Genomic DNA, 20,603 nt, shown 5'->3' with positions numbered 1-20,603 from the left:
TGGCCCTGTTCCTGTCAACCATTGCCTGCTGGAATATATGTTCTAATATCACATTACATTACAGAGCATTGTATATAGAACATGTATGAAGAATTGCAGATACCCCCAGATCTGAGGTACTGCACATTGTCTTTTGCCTTATGCTACATGCACACGACCATATGTGTTTTGCAGTCCGCAAATTGCAGATCCGCAAAAAAAACGGATGACGTCCGTATGACATTCATTTTTTTTGCGGATCCATTGTAACAATGCCTATCCTTCTCCGCAAAGCGGACAAGAAAAGGACATATTCTATGTTTTTTGCGGGGCTACGGAACGGACATACTGATGCGGACAGCACACGGCGTGCTGTCCGAATTTTTTGTGGACCCATTGAAATAAATGGGTCCGCATCCTATCCGCAAAAAAAACGGAACGGACACGGAAACAAAATACGTTCGTGTGCATGTAGCCTTAGGGCTTGTTCACACGAACGTATGGGTTCCGTTGCCGTATTGCGGACCGAACATGCGGATCCGCAATAAACGGACACTGCTCCGTGTGCATTCCGCATTACGGATGCGGACCCATTCACTTGAATGGTTCCGCAAATCCGGAGATGCGGTGCGGAACGGAAGCACGGGACGGAAACCCACGGAAGCACTACGGAGTGCTTCTGTGGGGTTCTGTTCCGTACTTACGTTCTGCACAAAGATAGAACATGTCCTATCTTTTTGCAGAACGGAGGGATGCGGACCCATTCCAGTTGAATGGGTCTGGATCTGTCCCGAGGGCCTCACGAACGCTCTCCGTGCATTTCGGACCACAAATTGCGGCCCCAATGCACTGAACGGAACCCATACGTTCATGTGAACAAGCCCTTAGAAGAAAAATTCTCCCATCAGTTTTTCTTAAATGGGTAAAATTCATGCAAGAATATTTCTCTTTTGCTCAAAAAATTTCTAAAAGCTTTTAAACTTGAAAGAAACCTCTTAATATCTTTCTTGAGTTCTAAAGTTCCTGAAGTTAACATTATTCGACAAGAATCCATATTATATTATGGAACAATAAGGTCCCTAATCAAAAGTCAAAATAGAGATTGGGCCAGGATGAAAGAAATCCCAAAAGATAGTTGTCCCTCATGCCTGAATATTTTTTGTCTGCCACTGGAAATATTCATCTTGTCCATAACCTTCACCACTTCTGCTATTGGTCCAAGCTTGGTCTCACAAAGGTCAAAGAATGGAAGTAAGCACATCAAAAAGTTCCACTTAACTTCGAGGAAAGGTTCAATTTTCTTTGACAGTCACAGTATGCACACAACAAAACCATATTATAACTCTACAGGACAATTTTGATGATCGTGTGAAGAACACCAGATCACATTACACATCTCCTATGAGTCTGAGTGAGTGCTTCATATGCTTCATATTATTCAAAGTTTAACTTTCAAAATGAAACTCCAGCAAGTGCAAATTTTCAGTTCTCAATTTTCAATCCAGATATTTTTTTTTTATTATTATTATTTAGACTCGGAATATTGGTTTGAATATGTGTTGTATGATCACAGACCTGGTTGCTGTGGACCCCTAGACTTTCACTGTATATATATATATATTTTTTATTCTCCTCTATAAATCAGTTAAATTGAAGCAACCACCGGGTAATCTGGATGGAGTTTATTACAGAAGGTAATTTGGCTGAGATGTGACCAAGTCGTAATTACAAGACAGTTTGAGAGCTGACATGCTCGTAGCAGGCGAAGGTCACGGATTCCAACACTGAGGTTCCTGTCTTGCTCTTTAAGTACTTTGAACTTGACCCCAAGGAACCAGACTGAATTTATTAAGAGCAGTGCAGCCGTTTAAGCTGGTAGATGGTGTCTAATTGTATAGCTAGTCATCATGGTTTCCTGTCGTACAGATGTCATGTCTACAGCCTAAAAAACTGACCATTACACACACAGAATAGAGGTCAAAGTTATGCAGCCAACTTTTATTTCCAGGGTTGGACTGGTCTATTAGAGTATCAGAAGAGGCCCCAGTGAGCACCGGGTTCCAAAATAAAATAATCCAAATTGGAGCCAAACATTTGCAGTACATACAGTATATATATATATATGTATTTTAAAGGGGTTGTCCTACTTTATGACATATTGCTAGAATATGCTACAGATGCTTGACAGGTTCCAGGTTTACCACTAGGACCCGTTACTATCTCAAGAAGGAGGCCGTATAGTGAATAGAGAAAACTCCTCGCCTCTCCATTCACTGCTATGGGACTTGCTGAGAGAGCATGCCCAGTTCACTTTGGAGCCCCGTTCTTCAGTGGGTCCCAGAAGTGAGACCTGCAACTATAGGACATCTACAGCATATTCAATTGATATGCTATAAATGCCCAGATGTGAACTCCCCTTTAACCTGTTTTTGTATTTTAGTTGTTTGCTCTTCCACTTTCCCAGAGGCATAACATTTTTATTTTTCCTTTCACAGAGCTCTATGAGGCTTTGTTATTTTGTGGGCCAAGTTGTACTTTCTAACGACACCATTTACTATTGCATACAATGTAGTGGGAAGCTGTAAAAAAAATTCCAAATGGAGTAGAATTTGGAAAAATATGCAATTTCACCACAATTTTATGGGTTTTGTTGTGCATTTAAACTGGCCTGTGCCCTTCATTCTCTGGGTCAGTACGATTACAGAGACACCACATTTATATATGTGTTTTATTGCAGAAAATAATTATCGTTTTGGAAAAAATACATTGTTTTCTTTTCATCTCCATATTCTAAATTCGATAACTGCTAAGTTTTTGTGGGGCAATATGCAGCTTTTATTAGTACTATTTTGGAATCTTTATGACTTTTGGATCACTTTTTATTCAATTTCTTTGGGAGCTGAAGTGACTAAAAATGGTGAATCGGCCATTTAGATTTTTTTTCATTATGGCATTCACTGTATGGGATACATTTATTTATATTTTAATAGTATGGGCATTTTGGGACACAGAGATGCCTATGATGTTTTTTTTATTTTATAGTTTAATGATTTTTATTTTAGTTATTGGGAAAGGGGATGATTTGCATTTTCATATTTTTTTTTTACTTTTTTTTTACTGTTTTTATTTTGCTTTTTTTTGTCAGCCTAGATGATTTTAACAAAAAAATTTTTAGATTCCTTCTCCCACTGACTGCAGTGATTTAACCCATGGGAGGATCAGTGTACTCCTATGGAGCCCTGCCATCTGCATGCCTCCAAAGGCACTGGTGCTATGAAATTCTTCAGCATGACTCAGCCTACCACAGCAAATGAACGGATTCCCTGATTGCCACGCAGGGAAGCTGTTCAGGCCCCGGGAGTGCAGGATCATGTTATCTGAGGGGTAAAATGTCTGAAACCGGCATTTACGGGGACCACAGACATTCACTCTGCATGTCTGCTGTTTGAAAAACCAGAAACCCAGCAACTAAGGTGCCCACTGTGCTTGAGAGCGGGCACCATTTTTAAAGAACGGACTTCCGCCGTACTTACATTTCCAGTACTTTTCAGAGGTTGTCATCACACACATTGATCCCTGTCCCACATTGGGGCTCACAGTCTAAATTCTAAACTAACCTATCAGTGTGTGGGAGGGATCCAGAGTACCCTGGTGGCAACTCATGCAAACATGAGGAGAACATTCCAAGTCCATGGAGATGTTGCCTTTGGTTGGATTTGAACCCAAAACACCAGTACTAGAATTCTAACCATGCTGCCTACTAGGGTCTATCTAGAAAAAACAAATTACTTGCTAGACATGATAACAGCAAACCTTATGATACAACAAAGATCATAAAAGGAAAAAAAAGACTTGTGTGTAACCTTCAAAATGAATAAAAAGACTTGATTATCGTAAAAAATACACACAGATATACGGCCTAGCTCATGTAGGCTTCTCGTCGTGTACAGTGTAACCTCGATTAGACCTATCGATAGCCGAGGCAAAAAAACTACATCGGAGGTGATTGGACCTGTAGAGTTGGCTGGTGGGAAAAGGCAGCATTGCGAAGCTTTGGACCATTTCTATCTTCTAAAGGATCCTGTTCTCTTGAAGTTATAATTCAACAGATGGAATAATTCTTATTTTTCACTTGAGGTCACATGTATTTCAGCATGCTATTATTTTTTTCTAAAGATATTATTGAGGTCTACCATTAGCTCCATCTCATTGCTTTGTTGGCACATATACCTTCTAAAGAGTGTTCTTTTATGACCACTTGCTGTCATTTTACTCCAATCTCCGAAACACTTTCCAATAATAAAGGCCACTTGATTCTACCCTCTGCAGAATCCGTGTCTCCTCCACCATAAGTGAGATTTTCACATCTACAGGTTGACATCTCCGGCCATTACGTCTAAGGAGGAATGGAGAATGGCTTTGTTAGAAGGGTAAAATGGAACAGTAAAGAAACTATTTCAGCTCACACTCGTAAAAAGCTCATGCCCCACTAATCCAGGCCTGCTTGTAAAACACAGAATGGGGATTAATACATTGAGAGAGGCCATGGTGCTCAGAGCTTGGGTGTACACTCTTTGCTCCTATTCAGTATAAAGTGTGACGGCCCAGGGGAGAGATAACTGAGACCAGAGTATAGTAGATCAATAATGAAACTTTAGTTAATGGCAATTAAATTTGATGCTTACAACTCATGAAGCCACTTTCAATTTGGTTTAATTTGTAGCGTCCGTGCTGATCCAGCAGAAGCATAAATAGTGTTGCATTTATAGTGTGGCATGAGACTGTTGCTCTGTTCTGGCAAGGCCAGCGGGAACACTGAGGTTTCTGCAAAAGTTACGCTATGCAATCCCCCTGGTGTGGATGACATTCCATGTACTTGTTTTGAAAGTGAGTGGTCTCTGGGGTTGTGGCAGGTACTCCACAACTTCTGTTTCCAGTCTGAGCAGAGCCGTTTTATGATCTGAGAGATTAATGAGGGAATGATTCACACGCACTCCCTCTAATTTTCATTTTTTATACTTCGATGAGGAATAGGAAAAAAAAAAAGGTCTTCTAAATGTTCCTAGGAACGAAGGGAGCTATGGAATGGCAAACTTTCTATGTGATGTATTATAGCAACAATTATCTTCACTGTAATATGGCAGGTCTTCTCCAACAGATTCATTCACTCAGTGTCTTTACCTCAATATGGATGACAACTATAATACTACACTCTTCGTTCACAAAAATACAAGAATATAACTACAATAATACGGCTCCATTGTACAAGAATATAACTACTATAATACTGCTCCTATGTACAAGAATATAACTACTATAATACTGCTCCTATGTGCAAGAATATAACTACTATAATACTGCTCCTATGTACAAGAATATAACTACTATAATACTGCCTCCTATATACAAGAATATAACTACTATAATACTGCTCCTATGTACAAGAATATAACTACTATAATACTGCCTCCTATGTACAAGAATATAACTACTATAATACTGCCTCCTATGTACAAGAATATAACTACTATAGTACTGCTCCTATGTACAAGAATATAACTACTATAATACTGCCTCCTATATACAAGAATATAACTACTATAATACTGCTCCTATGTACAGGAATATATCTACTATAATACTGCTCCTATGTACAAGAATATAACTACTATAATACTGCCTCCTATGTACAAGAATATAACTACTATAATACTGCTCCTATGTACAAGAATATATCTACTATAATACTGCTCCTATGTCCAAGAATATAACTACTATAATACTGCCTGCTATGTGTAAGAATATAACTACTATAATACTGCTCCTATGTACAAGAATATTACTACTATAATACTGCTCCTATGTACAAGAATATAACTGCTATAATACTGCTCCTATGTACAAGAATATAACTACTATAATACTGCTCCTATGTACAAGAATATAACTACTATAATACTGCTCCGATGTACAAGAATATAACTAATATAATACTGCCTCCTATGTACAAGAATATAACTACTATAATACTGCCTCCTATGTGTAAGAATATAACTACTATAATACTGCCTCCTATGTACAAGAATATAACTACTATAATACTGCCTCCTATGTACAAGAATATAACTACTATAGTACTGCTCCTATGTACAAGAATATAACTACTATAATACTGCCTCCTATATACAAGAATATAACTACTATAATACTGCTCCTATGTACAAGAATATAACTACTATAATACTGCCTGCTATGTGTAAGAATATAACTACTATAATACTGCCTCCTATGTGTAAGAATATAACTACTATAATACTGCCTCCTGTGTACAAGAATATAACTACTATAATACTGCCCCTATGTACAAGAATATAACTACTATAATACTGCCTCCTATGTGTAAGAATATAACTACTATAATACTGCTCCTATGTACAAGAATATAACTACTATAGGGGGCGGCGGAGCCTAGCCACGCAGCTGAATGGCCGCACGAGCTTGAGCTCCTCCAGCATTCCGGCTCACTAACCCTATATAAGCCTATAATTTACTTTATTATGGGGAAACCTGGCAAGGAGAAGATCAGAGGAAGTTCAGAGTCGACCCCACGGCACTCCAAACAGCCAGAGATGGAGAAGTTTCTCCGGAAAACGCCGAGAGCTGCCACACAGAAAGGCGCCAATATGGCGGCGTCTAATGCTCATGACTCCGACGCAGGAGAACTCTCTGATGCGGGCAGCGGCTCTGATATTTCAGATAGAAGGCCCAGAGATCCGCCTCTATCGGAGCGGACCCTTCGCCGGGTTCTTGAATCGGCCCTTACGCCTCTCAAACAAGATCTGGCGGACATCAAAGACGACATAAAACATCTAGGCCAGAGAGTGGTCACATTAGAAGGCACGCAAGAAGCCATTTTGACCTATGAAGGCAAAGCATCAGAGGTGCTAGCATCTCACAAGGCCCTATTGAACGAGGCCTTCTTGAAACTGGAAGACCAGGAGAACCGGAGTCGCCGGCGCAACATACGCATCCGCGGCCTACCTGAATCTATTGCGGCGGAGGCCTTGCCGACAGTGGCGCGTGAGTTATTTTCCATGATGCTTGAACCGGAAAGAGCAGAGGGAATAGTGGTGGAGCGCATACACAGGGCGCTGCGCCCTAGGCCCAAACCTCAAGAACCGCCACGTGACGTGATTTGCGGCCTACTAAGTTTTGTAGATACCGCGGCACTGTTGAAAAGGCAAAGAGAAATGGAGGTACTAGAATATGAGAATATGCCGATTCAGATGTTCCAGGATCTAGCGCCATCTACCCTGGCTAAGCGGCGCTTATTTAAGCCCTTACTGGAAGTCCTCAGGAAGACGTCGACCCCGTTCAGATGGCTATACCCCTTTGGGCTGGCGATCTCCAGGAATGGAAAGCTGCTTACAGTTCGCTCTCCCGCAGACCTAGAGTCAGTTTGGAGGTCCCTGGATGTCCCTCCGGTGGAGATCCCCTCGTGGCTACCAGCCGATCAAGATGGCCCCCTGCCTATCCCGCCACGTGTGTCCCCCTGGCAGACGGCATCTGCAAACAAGTCAGATCGTTTGGGTCGCAGCAGGATGGACGGAGCCCTTACCTGAGCTCAAACCAAGGTGACATTGGTGCTATTTGTCTGCTAACATGGACTGCCAATATTAGGTCCTACCTCATTTTTCTACTATAAGAGATGACTGTCTCCCGGCCCCTCGGCATAGTGTTTTATGCGGAAGGTAGTGGCCTGTTCACGATTGTTCTGTTTTTGAGCCAATTTTTTTTACTTTTTTACTTTTGGCTTAGAGTTATGTATGAGACGTCAGACCTTAACCGGGACACTCTTCTGCTGTTTTGGAACTCTGCCTCCATGAAGGCAACTTTTTCTTTCCCTATCTGCAGGGTAATGTCCGGATAGATTCCGGTGCTGGAAGTATTTTTTGTTGTTGGTCTCCCCTTTTTGTTGTAGACCAAAAGGTGCTTTACCTGCCCCCTCGCCAATCCAACCCTGTCTTGGATGGTGATAGGTAGGCACCTACTTTTCTCTAGATGAATATTTCATCTGAGCTGGTTTTATACCAGCCTGACATGTTGCTGGTTATCTTTCTCATTTTATATTATTTTATTTTATTCTATTTTACTTGTTCCCCTTTCCCCTCCTTTCCTCATTCTGCTCATATATGCTATGCTCTCTCAGATATTTCCATGGATAATATGTGCTTTTCCTCCTTAGTACATATACTGTCATGTCTTCAATTGTAGTCGCCTCTCTAAACGCACACGGGCTGAACGAGCCATGCAAAAGGTCTCAAACCATCTCTCTCCTTCTGAGGGATAAAGTCTCGGTAGCCTTCCTGCAAGAGACACATTTTAGGACAAATAAAATCCCTAATCTTCCTCCCAGGAAGTTTGCTCAGTGGTTTCATAGTACACATGAATCCGCCAGTAAGGGTGTCAGTGTAGCTATACACAAAAACCTTCCCTTCAAGCATACCGCTACTTCAGCGGATCCTGAGGGCAGGTATATTTTTGTAAAGGGGGTAGTTGGTGACTCTCCAGTTACATTCGCTAATTTATATGCGCCTAATAGAGGCCAAGTACCATGGCTCGTTCAGACCCTTGCTTTATTGTCATCTTTTTCTGATGGACTGTTAGTTTTGGGAGGCGACTTCAATGTTGCTCTAGAACCGGCAGTAGACACGTCAGTAGGTAGACCGTCTGTGTCCTATAAGCTTTTGAAAAGGCTTAAAACTTCCCTGAGAAAACTAAAGGTCCTTGATGTTTGGCGTACTATAAACCCCAATGGCCGAGACTACACATTTTATTCACATGCCAAGATGTCATTCCATAGATTAGATTATTTGTTCTTGTCTGACTCACATATTCGTAATGTCTCTGGAGCCCGGATTGGTAGTATTACGTTATCCGATCATGCCCCTGTTATCATTAACTTCTCCCTATCCGGACCACAGAGAAAAGAACGCCTATGGCGTTTGAACGACACCTTGATTTTGGACCCCACCCACGCGTGCAAAATCAAGGCCTCGCTTTCCGAATTTTTTGCGCTAAATGATACACCAGATTCCCCGCCTTCTCCTTCCATAATATGGGAATCCCATAAGGTAGTGATAAGGGGGGAACTAATTGCACTAGGGGCCTATGTAAAAAAGCAAAGAACGCAGGCATTAGACGCTTTGCTAGCGAAGATTGCTCGCCTTGAATCCTCTCACAAGGAATCACAAGCTAAGCGCACCCTGACCGAACTAACTGAAGCCAGAGTACACTTAAAAAACCTATTAAATATAACCTCTGCAAAGCTGATCCTACGCTCACGATTTAAAGCCTATGCGCATGGGGATAGAGGAAACAGACTGATGTCGGCGATTGCCAAGAAGCAATTCTCTGACTCCTTTGTTTCCTCTATTAAGGACCCCAAAGGTAAAATTCATAAATCTACCCCAGATATAGCTAAGGCATTCTGTGCTTTTTATGAGACCCTATACAATCTACCCCCCCCAGATGGTGCATCTGTTAGTGATCTCTCAGAAGCTACTGATAAATTCCTACAGAATTTAGATCTCCCTTCTATAGCCCCGGCCAAGGCATCTCAATTGACTAGACCTGTCACTGATCTAGAGATTCACAAAGTACTCATGTCCATCTCCTCGGGCAAAAGCCCAGGACCAGATGGGTTCCCCATTACTTATTATAAATCCTTCAAAGATATTCTAATTCCCCGCTTCAGGAACCTGTGCAATCATCTTCTCACTGGTGGCTCCCTTGCCCCTCATTCCTTATTGGCACACATTACTGTCCTACATAAGGAGAATAAGGATCCGACATGCTGCAGCAACTATAGGCCGATCTCTCTGCTAAACTGTGATGTGAAGTGGTGGGCGAAGATCTTGGCCTCTAGGCTTCAAGTTGTGCTGCCTGACATCGTCCATGAGGAACAGGTGGGTTTTGTCCATGGCAGACAGGGGTCAGAAAATACAATAAGGCTTCTTCATCTTGTAAATTGGGCTAAAAGATCATCTAAGCCCTTGGTGCTAGTAAGCACGGACGCGGAAAAGGCCTTCGACAGGGTCAGTTGGCACTATATGTCGCGGGCCCTGTCGAGGTTTGGCCTACCTGACCAATTTATTACTGCCATTTATACGTTATACTCGACCCCCTCTGCCATGGTCAAAGTTAATGGAACACTGTCACCACCATTTCACATCACTAACGGGACAAGGCAGGGATGCCCTTTATCTCCTGCACTATTCATCTTAGTGATGGAGACCCTTTTATGTAGAATAAGATTGGACCCAGAGATAAGGGGCTTACAAATAGGTTCCTGCACACACGTTGCTGCGGCATTCGCGGATGACCTTTTAATCATGACATCAAACCCCAGGGAAGCCTTGCCCAGATTGCTGTTCATATTTGAAGATTTTGGGTTTATATCGAATTTTAAAATTAACTATGGGAAATCCATGGCTCTCAATATCTCTTGTCCACAAGTAGTGATTAATGATCTTAAGCGTGCTACTCCATTCACTTGGGCCTCCAGAGACATTGTGTATTTAGGTACTCATGTTTCGGCTAATGTCCAAGATCTGGTTTCCCTTAACTACCTGCCGCTCCTTCAAACGGTCCGGACACATCTTCAAAACCTGAAACTCCCATTTGTCTCCTGGGTAGGACGAAAAAATTACATCAAGACCTTTATCCTCCCCAAATTTCTGTATTTGCTACAATCCCTCCCTATTTGGCTTCCAAATTCATATTTTACTGAAATACGTAGGGTATTCACACGCTTTCTTTGGAACGGCAAGTCACCACGTATTGCTTACTCTGTCCTCACAAGGGATAGGAGGTTCGGAGGCTTTGGGATGCCAGATGTGAAGCTTTATTATACTGCTGTACAGCTAGGCAGATGCGTAACTATTATGTCTCGCCAATCTAGCTCTCTTTGCTCCCGTCTTGAAAATGCACTATTGTCTAACCAAGAATTGCTTACTTTATGGGGTATTAGGCCTATCTCTGCTAATCATTGTTATACGTCCCCGGTTTGGAAAGGCATGTTGGTGGAATGGTCCAAAATGGTTCAGTCCCGTATCTTTAATTTCCCTAACACTCGTATGCCGCTTAGACTATTACAAAGCCACATCCATCCAGCTGTATTAAACCCCTCCGGGATTTGGTCTAAGCTCGCTGATATTCCTCTGCGGGATGTCCTTCTCCCGGATGGCTGTTTAAAATGGGATTCAGTAATGGACCTCCCTGAGGTCAAAACAGCACCCTTTTTCCACCTAGCAAATTTCCAAAGAGATACCAAATTGTGTATTGGACCATTTTCTGATAGTAGCTCGCCCACCTGGCTTGAAAAGAAGGTCTTGGCAACAAAACCCCCCCTTAGGCCACTATCTCAGATGTATAAAGAAATGCTTTCCTCCCTGCCCCCAGAGCTTCGTTTTGTGGCCTCATGGGAACGGGAGCTCTCTATATCCCTTACAGAGCCAGAGAAAGCGTTCATACTAGCTCATTCACACGGCTTCAATCGTTGTGTGAGGATTCAGGAGAATTCCTTTAAACTCCTGTGTAGATGGTACAAAACACCTGAATTCTTGCATAAATTGAACCCAGAAATTTCCGAAAAATGTTGGAGATGTGGCCTGGACACTGGCTCCTTGTCACATATTTGGTGGCTCTGCCAAAAGATTCAACCGTTCTGGACCTTAATTGAGGATTTAGTTAATCAAATATGTAATACTAAGATATCACTGGATGCTAAGCTTATCTTGCTATGGTGTCCGAACAAATCCCTCACACCCACCAAACATGACCTTCCAACGATGCTGCTCACAGCAGCTAAATTACTTATCCCCTTCTTGTGGAAGAATGACTCCCCACCAACTCTCCCGATGTGGACTGATAAAGTAGACCAGATCTACCGTTTTGAGGAGCTAGCGCACTGGGAAAATAACTCACGCTCTCGCTTCCTAAAATTGTGGTCTCCATGGAAAGCCTATAGAAACTTTACATAATAGAGCAGAAATTTATCACCTCCTTGTTTCCCTCCCCTCCTTCCCTTCCTGATCTCCTCCTCCCCCTTCCTTTTCTTGGATATCACGCTAGGGTCAATGATAATAACTGTTTTGTATTGCTTACACTTGACATGTATGCTGGATACTATTTGGTACCATATTGTCATCAATGTAATGTCTTGTGTGGGTCACGGCCCTGAATTTTTCTTTCAATAAAAAGAAATATGGTTAAGAATATAACTACTATAATACTGCTCCTATGTACAGGAATATAACTACTATAATACTGCCTCCTATGTACAAGAATATAACTACTATAATACTGCTCCTATGTACAAGAATATAACTACTATAATACTGCTTCTATGTACAAGAATATAACTACTATAATACTGCTCCTATGTACAAGAATATAACTACTATAATACTGCCTCCTATGTACAAGAATATAACTACTATAATACTGCTCCTATGTACAACAGATCTGGATAGGTGGAATAATTTTACATGTGACTGGATTTGCTACTTGATTTCCTTGACATTACGGAATATAAACATTGTCCGGTTGAATATGGATGAGGTATGAGTTTAACAACTTTATTTCATGTCCTAGGTTCTTACATCCATTTCTACTAGGGACGGGTTATTTTCATAACTTAAAGGCTGAGTAAAGTTTAAATATGCAGCAGATGTCCAGGAGCTTCAAAAGCCCCATTCACGGCCGGTGTGTCTAGTCTTCGTAGAACTGGCTCGGATTATTTCTGTTAGTTACTGGTGTCACCGGAGATCATCCACTGAATTGCTCCCTTGTTACAGCAGGGTTCATTTATTATTGTATAATCAATGCCTGACTTGCGCGCAGTTCAGACACAAGGTAATCAGAGGAATATTTACTTAAGCAGAAGAGAAGGTAGGTGTACTCCTTCTGCAGGACGATGATGATGACTTTGTGTAGGTTCTGCAAACTTTCTGTTTTTAAAAAATTGCTGAAAATGTTATGATATTAATTCTTCGAGACTACCAATGTCCAAGTCAACATTATGGCCTCTTGCACACGAACGTATTTTCATTCCATATCTGTTCCATTTTTTTGGGCGGACCGTATACAGAACCATTCATTTCAATGGGCCCGCAAAAAAAAAACGGAAGGTACTCCGTGTGCATTCCGTTTCCGTATGTCCGCAAAAATATTTCCTATTATTGTCCGCTTTATGGACAAGGATAGTACTGTTCTATTAGTGGCCAGTTGTTCCGTTCCGCAAAATACAGAATGCACACAGATGTCATCCGTATTTTTTTGGGATCTATTATTTGCGGACCGCAAAATACATACGATCGCGTGCAGTGGCGTAGCTAGAAATGACTGGGCCCCACAGCAAATTTTTGAATGGGGCTCCATCCCACAGTAATTTTTTAGCGACCCCCTTCTCTCGCTCTCTCAGACCAGGCCCGGTAGCTGTTCCATCAGTTTTCTACACTGTCTATACTGTCACTGTATATAATTTCATTGTGTAATACTGTTGAGGGGGCCCTGACCAAATCCTTTAGTCCTCCTCTTCCTGGATGGGCCCCTTCTAGGTCAGGGCCCCAAATCTGCAGCTTCCCCTGCTTCCCCTATAGCTAAGCCCCTGCTCGTGTGCAAGACGCCTATAAAAGTTAAATGTCTCAGGTATGGACTGTGTTTTTCTTGGAAGTATGGACACTATGGGATCAATAGACATGATAATGATATGCAAATAACAAAAAACGGAAACAAAATTGTCATGGTCCTTGGAATACTGAACCATGTTTCCGTGATTATATTACACAGTGGGGGGTCCTCCGCCCTGTCTTAGGTTTGTTTAATTGTTCACAGTTTGTCTTTAGGATAATCACTTCTAAACGTCTCCGTGCTCTGGGAGGAAGACAGAGTTCTGTGTTTGACTGTTTGTTTGCTTATGTAATTTAATTATCTCCTGGGACTTCTCTGGTTCAAGTCCTCAATTGCATGGCCACACATATCCGCCCTCCCAGTCAAGCTATCTGACCAATCCCTGCTGACCCTGTTCCAAGTCCGTATTTGCATGGCCAAGAGGACCTGAGTGAGGACTAGAGGGAACTTTACAATTGACGAGTAGGAAGTGGTGGTTTGGGCAGAGTGTTCAAACTGTTGTGTATAAAAGTGTGTCGTGCGCATTGAATAAAAGAGATTCCTGTTTGAACTTACATACAGCCTGCCTGGTGTTTGTTCTGAGCTATTACCACTGGATTGGAACGGCACATAGCTGTAGTTCGAATCCCGGATTATCGAATGACTGAACAATCAGACATTGCAGTCTGAAGTCTGGGGAGTGTCGGAAGAGCGGAACAGGCGTTCGTTACATCTCAACTTATTCAGTATTGAGTATAGATGCCAATCACAGAAACTTATACACTTACACGCCTTGACTTGCTATCAGTGAGGTTATTAATGGTTGTCTGAGGAATGTTCTGCCTCTCTGAATGCACTTGGGCACACAAATCATCAAGATCCACTGCTGGCAGTTCCCTTTGCAATTACCGACCAATGATATCCCAAGTGTGCTCAGGTCTGGAGATGCTGCAGGCCATAGTAACACATTTAGGTCATGTAGACTGCTCAGAATAGCACAAGCCACATGTGGTCTGGCATTGGTCTGTTGAAAATTGGCTCCCTGGAGACTTTGGAGAAATGGCCGTACCACAGGTTCCACAACCAAATCAATGCAATGCCAAGTTGTTGGTGTACATGAATTGAAGACCTGAAGGGTCCTGCTACTGTACATTATACCACCCACCAACTTAATCTAGGGAGCAGCACTAGTATGACATTCCCTTGTAAAGGCCTCTTCAAGGTGTAACCCATGTGTTCTTCAGACCAATTTCTGGTTATCACCTCATCTTAGATAAAAGCGGGACTCATCACTGAAGAGGATAGGCCTCTTTTCCAGCCTCCATTGATGTCTTCCTGTACACCATGATAGCCTTTGAGAGCGGTGGTGTGTGGTAAATGGAACACCTGTAGCTGGATGTCTAGCTCAATGTTGTTCAGATGCCTTCTTCTGGTTTGTGTAGACACGGTTTGTCGCCCTAGGCTTGGGATGTGACAATTTCACTTGCAGTACATAATGGATGGCTATGCTCCATTCTTCTCATCAGACGATCTGTCTGTGCAGAGGTTTTCCTCTGTGCACCCTTTGCATGTAGATATTCTCCCAACCACTGGGAGACACAATATTGAATAGTGCTGACATCTCAGCCTAGGCACGTAGCGATAAACCAAGATCTGTCAGGTCAAGGATTCTGTCCCTCTCAGTTTGTGACATATCTGGCACATCGACGTACATGAGGCATCACACAATCATCCCCCAAAATTTTATTTTTGAGGTTTTATGTGGCTAAATAACGTTGCTTTTAATCTGGCTTGGAGCCAGGTGCTTGAACATTTGATCATCTGCATATCTTAGTGACACCTGTTACTTCCTCGATTTGCATAACCTTTTCATTCCTGGTGTTGCAATTTCAGTGTTGAGCAGTGTATATTACCTGTATACACTACAGGGATAATCCATAGTGTGATGTCACAGACCAGGGCTAGCGCACTCTATGATGTCATGCACACTCCATACAGCATTCAAACGAAGTTTTGACCGAAGCGACTTCGTATCTATGATCTGAAGCTCGCTTCGCTCAACACTAGTAGTGAGTTCCAGAGTATGGGGGATGCAAGTGAGAAATCTTGTAGTTGACTGTGAGAAGAACAGACAAGAAAACAAAGAAGGAGGTCGTGTGAGGATCAGAAATTAAGTGGGGGGAACTGGAAAGCAAGTCAGAGATGTAAGGAGGGGACTGGTTATATGTAGTTGTAAGAATTTTAAACTGAATTCGCTGGGCAGTGGGGAGCCAGTGAAGAGGTTGGCAGAGGGGAGAGAGACCAGAAGAGAGAGCCGAGTGTACTACTCTTCTTGCTAATATCTATGTATTGTCTGGGGGGCACTCTTTCTCATTATGGAGACCACTTAGTATGCATAGTCGGTGTGCAGTGTACTGTATTCTCTCTCTTTCTCCCTATTGCTCCCTCCCTGAAATGAATCACAAAAAAATTTGGTTCATTAGAATGTGAAGTTTTTGGGAAGGAGGTTAGTTCAGAATCGATTCAGTCATTCTAAGGCCTTTCTGTAACACCATCTGATCCAAAGGATTGTAAAGATATCACTAATCTCATTTTTCTATTTCTTTTTAACATTCTATGACCTTTATTTTTCAATTGAAAAAAAAAAATAATAACTATTCCTTTAGTCCACGAGCCAGGCGTCCATGCCAAACAAGGGATTGAGTAAAAACAACAGAGAATAATGCACAAGACTCAGGGAGCAGAGCTCAGAGCCGGCCAGGAGCAGATCAGCATTATGCGGTCAAAATCTAAGGTTGGAAACTTGAGAGAAAGTTGGAAACTTATATTGAGAAGAAGTAAGATTTCCAGGGCCATTGGGGCTTAGAGATGTGTCAGGTATCTACAGTCCTTAGCTGCAGCCAGACAAGATGGCGGCTGCTGATGCTTATGTTCAAGAAGCAGATCTGGCTGTTATTTATTGTCTTCTTTCCTATGATTCTTAAAGAAATAGATGCTTTTAGATATAACCAAGCTAATGTTCAGATATTGGCAAGTGATGACATCTGATAGTTGGTTTGCTCTCCATATCAGATCTACTCTTGCAGTTACACCTAAACTTTGTGTAGCACAAGTGACTGACAACTACGTTGCATAAGATTGCATGCAACCCAACTTATTGCTTTGGACTGAAGTTGTATCTCAGTAATTGAATTTAGTAGTGCTACAAAATGTCTAGGTGTAGTCTTGGCCTTAAAGAGAGTAGTCACCAGGACTAGTGTTGAGCGAACTTGTGTTTTAAGTTTGGCGTCTAAAGTTCGGGTTCGGGTTATCAAAGTATCCCGTTATGGATTCTAAATTTCCGTGGTAGCGGAATCCATAACGGGATACTTCGATAACCCGAACCCGAACTTTAGACGCCAAACTTAAAACACAAGTTCGCTCAACACTAACCAGGACATACACTAGTAAACCAGGCACCATGATGTGTAGGGCTAGCTCAGCTGAATGTAATGATACATTTCACTTAGAGATCTCGTGCTTCATTCTAGACGAAAATTACTTTTTAATCCATATATATCCTAATTTTTCCTCTGTCAGCCCCTCCTTCTCCTTCTTGATTGATAGGACCAGGTGAGATGACTATGCAGAAACGTTCCATAAAGAAAAGAACAGTAAGGCTGACCGTACACATTAATTTCAGCTGAACTGGACGATTTCAACACTATCAGCCGACCATCTAATGTGGATTGGGTCCTTCTGACTTAGATTTCAACTGTCCGGTCCTTTTGTTCTTGGGAGGATATGCTGAAAGGTGTCTGGTAGCAGATTTCTCCCCTCTCACATGCATGTGGTGAACTGAGCACACATGTGTATGGAGGGGTCAGGTGTTGTGTGTAGGTTTATGTTCCTCTCTCTATGTCTGGACTCTTTTATTGGCCCAGAGTATCTAAACACTGGCTATATTTGCTCCATATACATATTTTTCAAGTTAGTACTTTCCTTCCCCTGTTCTTGGCATCACTGCATCTAGGCAGGATGTTTACATGCAGAACTTCCTGTTTTTATCAACTTCCTGCTGTGTTTGCTCACTAATCCCAGCATGCTTTACGCCATCAGCACTGCTATGATGCAATTGAAGTTAACCTATGGGTTGCCATGGCAGAGGGAGCATTAGATGGCTCCCAGATCTGCCCTCAACAAGTAGTGTTGAGTGAATCAAAGTATCCAAGGTGGAATTCGATCAGAATTTCCTTGGGCTCCGTGGTAAAAAAATTATTTTCCCTGAAATGAAGCTGGAAAAAAATACATACTCACCTCATCCACTGGCGTGCAAAGAGGCTGCCGCAGCCATCTTGATTAAAACTGCAGCAAAATCTCAAATGCAGTGACATATGATGTGACCACGCTGCCCATTCGAGATTTTGTGTGGTGTCTTCAATCAAGATGGCTTTGGCTGCCTCTACGCAATCAAATGGATAAGGTGAGTTTTTTTTTTACCAGATAAACCCCTGAAAACCCTCAATGCCGCGATCAGCGATGAACTTAGCATCTGAGGAATTCAATGGTGGGGGGTGAAGCATTTGCAGTTCCTCATCATTGCGTCCGCTACTTATGAAGAAGTACAATTTGTGACAAAGTAATTAATCACATAGCAAATTCTTTTGTGAAATTCTGCGAAGCAGCCAAATATAATTTTTCATAACTTCGCTCATCTCTATCAACAAGCATTAAAAAAAACCCAAATAAACAAAAAAATTCCTTAGAATTTGCATTATCATGGAAAAAATATATATACAGTACAGACCAAAAGTTTGGACACACCTTCTCATTCAAAGAGTTTTCTTTATTTTCATGACTATGAAAATTGTAGATTCACACTGAAGGCATCAAAACTATGAATTAACACATGTGGAATTATATACATAACAAACAAGTGTGAAACAACTGAAAATATGTCATATTCTAGGTTCTTCAAAGTAGCCACCTTTTGCTTTGATTACTGCTTTGCACACTCTTGGCATTCTCTTGATGAGCTTCAAGAGGTAGACCCCTGAAATGGTTTTCACTTCACAGGTGTGCCCTGTCAGGTTTAATAAGTGGGATTTCTTGCCTTATAAATGGGGTTGGGACCATCAGTGGCGTTGAGAAGTCTTGTGGATACACAGCTGATAGTCCTACTGAATAGACTGTTAGCTGCTTTTTTCTTGCCATAATACAAATTCTAAGTAAAGAAAAACGAGTGGCTGAACTTTGTCCTCTCCTCCCAAAAATTCCCTTTACCTTTCCTATCAGCCATAGAAGCCATGTATTCAAAGGCCTCAGCCTCAATCTCCATTAATAATACCTTATCCTCCCCATTCATGATATCTAACGGAACCCGGCAAGGTTGCCCCCTCTCCCCTCTCCTTTTTGTACTGATCATGGAGCCCCTTTTGCAATCCATTAGAACTGACAGGGACATTAAGGGAGTGTACCTTGGGGACCAAGAGCATAAGACAGCGGTCTTTGCCGACGACCTGCTGATCATGATCAGCAACCCAAGTGTTGCCCTCCCCAGAGTTTATCATCACTTAGAAAATATTAGTAAACTTTCCAATTTTAAGATTAACCATAGCAAATCCTTGATCATCCATTCTGGCCTTTCTAACTCCATGAAAAACCGTCTAAAATTGAACTCGCCCTTTAACTGGACGGCCCCACATTTAACTTATCTTGGCATTAAAATAAGTAATGATCCCTCCCAACTTTTTGCCTTAAACTATACCCCTCTTTTGAACCACATATCCACCACCTTGAAAAACTTGGACCTGCCCATTTTTTCTTGGTTTGGTAGGAAAAACCTTCTTATGTCTTTAGTATTACCCAAACTGTCTTACTTACTTCAGGTCCTCCCTATCCCTATTCCCTCCTCCTATTATGCTTCGCTTAGATCACTTTTTAGCTCATTCATCTGGAATAGAGGGAAAGCCAGACTTTCTTACAAATCCCTAAATAGACCCAAGGCTCTTGGTGGTATTGCACTTCCAGATCCTGAACTATATGGAAGGGCCATCCTCCTTTCCAGAATTGTGGACTGGTTGAGATCTCCCCCTCATAAATCTTGGGTCCAAATTGAACAATCTTTAGCCAAAACATCCTTTAAAGCTCTCCTGCTGGGCCATAAATGCCCTCCCCCGGTTTCACCAGACGTAACCCCATTAATCAAGGCTACTTACAATACCTGGAAATGGCTGCAAGCCACTCATCTTCATGTCCCCTTCCCCTCTCCACTTCTCCAAATAAGAGATATTTTACAAATCGCTCCTAAAGTTTTTCGGGATAGTTTACCCACTAACCTGAGAGATTCTGTAGTTAAGTTGAGAGATCTATATCAGGATAACAGGCCCATATCTCTTAATAGTCTAAAAGAAAGCCTTTTAATCCCACCTTCTCTTCCACTTAGGAATCCCATCTACTTTATTAAGGCCTACTTATCTCAACATGTCTCTTATAGCGACCTGATAAGACCATTGAATTGGTTCGAGAGCCTAGTTGAGAACTCGCTTGACCCTACAAAAATGATATTGAGTTTCTACAGCAGAATAAGAACCCATTCAACCTCCATTTTGCCCTCCTTCATCGGTCTTTGGGAGAGAGATTTAAAACGCTCTTTTTCAGCTAAAGAAATCCATATTATTTTAAACTCTCCTCACAAAGCGTCTAGATGTGTACGTATTCAAGAAAATGGGTACAAGATAATTACTAGGTGGTATAAAACCCCAGACGTGGTCTCCCGATACTCTTCATCCGGTTGTGACAAATGTTGGAGATGTCTTGCTGAAAGAGGGTCTTACTTACATATTTGGTGGGAGTGTCCGAAATTACTATCTTGGTGGAACAAAATATTCCAAATAAGCAACCGCATCTGTGGTGGAGATCTTTCTCCCTCCCCGAGATAGCTCTTCTGAACATTTTCCCTTTGAATCATA

Source organism: Bufo bufo, chromosome 2 (genome assembly GCF_905171765.1).
Source record: "Bufo bufo chromosome 2, aBufBuf1.1, whole genome shotgun sequence".
Taxonomy (NCBI): Eukaryota; Metazoa; Chordata; class Amphibia; order Anura; family Bufonidae; genus Bufo; species Bufo bufo.
This window is presented reverse-complemented; position numbering follows the sequence as displayed.